Below are 3,737 nucleotides of genomic sequence, written 5' to 3'. Positions count from 1 at the left end.
TATACTAACTACTGTGATATGTGGTTGTCCCAGTTAGCTATCTGAATATACTAACTACTGTGATATGTGGTTGTCCCACCTAGCTATCTGAATATACTAACTACTGTGATATGTGGTTGTCCCACCTAGCTAACTGAATATACTAACTACTGTGATATGTGGTTGTCCCACCTAGCTATCTGAATATATTAACTACTGTAATATGTGGTTGTCCCACCTAGCTATCTGAATATACTAACTACTGTGATATGTGGTTGTCCCACCTTGCTATCTGAATATACTAACTACTGTGATATGTGGTTGTCCCACCTAGCTATCTGTAGATGAATATATTAACTACTGTGATATGTGGTTGTCTCACCTAGCTATCTGAATATACTAACTACTGTGATATGTGGTTGTCCCACCTAGCTATCTGAATATACTAACTACTGTGATATGTGGTTGTCCCACCTAGCTATCTGAATATACTAACTACTGTAATATGTGGTTGTCCCACCTAGCTATCTCAAGATGAATATACTAACTACTGTAATATGTGGTTGTCCCACCTAGCTATCTCAAGATGAATATACTAACTACTGTAATATGTGGTTGTCCCACCTAGCTATCTAAAGATTAATATACTAACTACTGTGATATGTGGTTGTCCCACCTAGCTATCTGAATATACTAACTACTGTGATATGTGGTTGTCCCACCTAGCTATCTCAAGATTAATATACTAACTACTGTGATATGTGGTTGTCCCACCTAGCTATCTCAAGATTAATATACTAACTACTGTGATATGTGGTTATCCCACCTAGCTATCTCAATATTAATATACTAACTACTGTGATATGTGGTTGTCCCACCTAGCTATCTGAATATACTAACTACTGTGATATGTGGTTGTCCCACCTAGCTATCTGAATATACTAACTACTGTGATATGTGGTTGTCCCACCTAGCTATCTCAAGATTAATATACTAACTACTGTGATATGTGGTTGTCCCACCTAGCTATCTGAATATATTAACTACTGTAATATGTGGTTGTCCCACCTAGCTATCTGAATATACTAACTACTGTGATATGTGGTTGTCCCACCTTGCTATCTGAATATACTAACTACTGTGATATGTGGTTGTCCCACCTAGCTATCTGTAGATGAATATATTAACTACTGTGATATGTGGTTGTCTCACCTAGCTATCTGAATATACTAACTACTGTGATATGTGGTTGTCCCACCTAGCTATCTGAATATACTAACTACTGTGATATGTGGTTGTCCCACCTAGCTATCTGAATATACTAACTACTGTAATATGTGGTTGTCCCACCTAGCTATCTCAAGATGAATATACTAACTACTGTAATATGTGGTTGTCCCACCTAGCTATCTCAAGATGAATATACTAACTACTGTAATATGTGGTTGTCCCACCTAGCTATCTAAAGATTAATATACTAACTACTGTGATATGTGGTTGTCCCACCTAGCTATCTGAATATACTAACTACTGTGATATGTGGTTGTCCCACCTAGCTATCTCAAGATTAATATACTAACTACTGTGATATGTGGTTGTCCCACCTAGCTATCTCAAGATTAATATACTAACTACTGTGATATGTGGTTATCCCACCTAGCTATCTCAATATTAATATACTAACTACTGTGATATGTGGTTGTCCCACCTAGCTATCTGAATATACTAACTACTGTGATATGTGGTTGTCCCACCTAGCTATCTGAATATACTAACTACTGTGATATGTGGTTGTCCCACCTAGCTATCTCAAGATTAATATACTAACTACTGTGATATGTGGTTGTCCCACCTAGCTATCTGAATATACTAACTACTGTGATATGTGGTTGTCCCACCTAGCTATCTGAATATACTAATCAATGCTGAGGGCTCTTTGATCACACACACACACACACACACACACACACACACACAAAATGACCAAAGGTCATGGCTGAGGGTTCTGTGATCTTCTGGCAAAAAGGAAGATCAGAACATTGAGCTACTGAGGTGAAAGAGCAGCAAACTAGCGTGTGTGTGTGTGTGTGTGTGTGTGTGTGTGTGTGTGTGTGTGTGTGTGTGTGTGTGTGTGTGTGTGTGTGTGTGTGTGTGTGTGTGTGTGTGTGTGTGTGTGTGTGTGTGTGTGTGTGTGTGTGTGTGTGTGCTACAGACATGTGTAAAATGAGAATCTACGGGGATATACACACACTCAATCAGTTGCTCCTGCAGGATCACAGGGCTGAAGGGATAGAGGTCCTGCAGGATCCCAGGGCTGAAGGGATAGAGGTCCTGCAGGATCCCAGGGCTGAAGGGATAGAGGTCCTGCAGGATCACAGGGCTGCATAGGGCTGAAGGGATAGAGGTCCTGCAGGATCCCAGGGCTGAAGGGATAGAGGTCCTGCAGGATCACAGGGCTGCATAGGGCTGAAGGGATAGAGGTCCTGCAGGATCCCAGGGCTGTGTTGGGCTGAAAGGATAGCTGCCTAACACTACAGAAACAGGAGATAGACTAGTGTCCTGTCAAGGGGGTGTACTGTACATCAAGCTGCCTAAGTGAGAATGAGTGGGTTACCATGGGTTACCGTGGGTTACCGTGGGTTACAGTGGCGAAGAAAAAGGGAAACAAGAGAAGTAAAGCGATGTTTGAAAACAGGAAACCACTGGACTCGTTTTTGGTCGGAGTCGGGGTTTTGGAAATCCGTTTAGAGTCAATCAACAAATCTGGAATGTGTTGGAGGAAAGTGTGGAGTCGGTGAGTCACAAGAAGTGGTCTTATTTTGGAGCGGAAGAAGCATGTTTTAAGACAACAACAAAAAAGATATCGGAGTGGAATGTTTCCTGCATGGATATTCGTAGCGGGGCGTCTATCACACGGGGTTATTTCTGGGGCAATAAACGAAGGCAGAGGACGTAACTGAAGACATCGATGGAGTGGTTGGTGCTCGTCGACTGACCTGTATGTTGGACGGAGAAAAGATGTTCACTTCATCCATGCTACTGTTCTTTGAGGAAGAATCTCTCCCTTCTCATATAACGGTAGGAGTCATGAGATACCCTGTAAGAGCGTTTGAGCACAAGCCCCTTTCGGTGTCATAAATATAAACGATTTGGTCATGTGTCAAGTGTGTACAGAAGGGAAGAATATCGTACGCCAAATGAAGGGAAATGCTGCAACCGTGGAGGTGAACATGCACCTGAATTCTTGGAGTGCCCTGATAGGACGATAGAGAATGAGGTGGCAAGGGTAGAGAGTGTCCAGCATGTCTCCTATCTGGAGGCGGTGAGAAAATTGTAAGGAACGAGTGGCGAGGAAGAAGCAATGGTAGGTAGAGCCACTTCGACCAGTGAAAGGTTTCTCATCAACTGAAGGACAGTGAAAGGTTTATCATCAACCCAAGGATAGTGAAAGGTTTCTCATCAACTGAAGGATAGTGAAAGGGTTCTCATCAACCCAAGGATAGTGAAAGGTTTCTCATCAACCCAAGGATAGTGAAAGGTTTCTCATCAACTGAAGGATAGTGAAAGGGTTCTCATCAACCCAAGGATAGTGAAAGGTTTCTCATCAACTGAAGGACAGTGAAAGGGTTCTCATCAACCCAAGGATAGTTTCTCATCAACTGAAGGACAGTGAAAGGGTTCTCATCAACTGAAGGACAGTGAAAGGTTTCTCATCAACCCAAGGATAGTGAAAGGTTTCTCATCAACTGAAGGATAGT

Source organism: Salvelinus alpinus, chromosome 11 (genome assembly GCF_045679555.1).
Source record: "Salvelinus alpinus chromosome 11, SLU_Salpinus.1, whole genome shotgun sequence".
Classification (NCBI taxonomy): Eukaryota; Metazoa; Chordata; class Actinopteri; order Salmoniformes; family Salmonidae; genus Salvelinus; species Salvelinus alpinus.
This window is presented reverse-complemented; position numbering follows the sequence as displayed.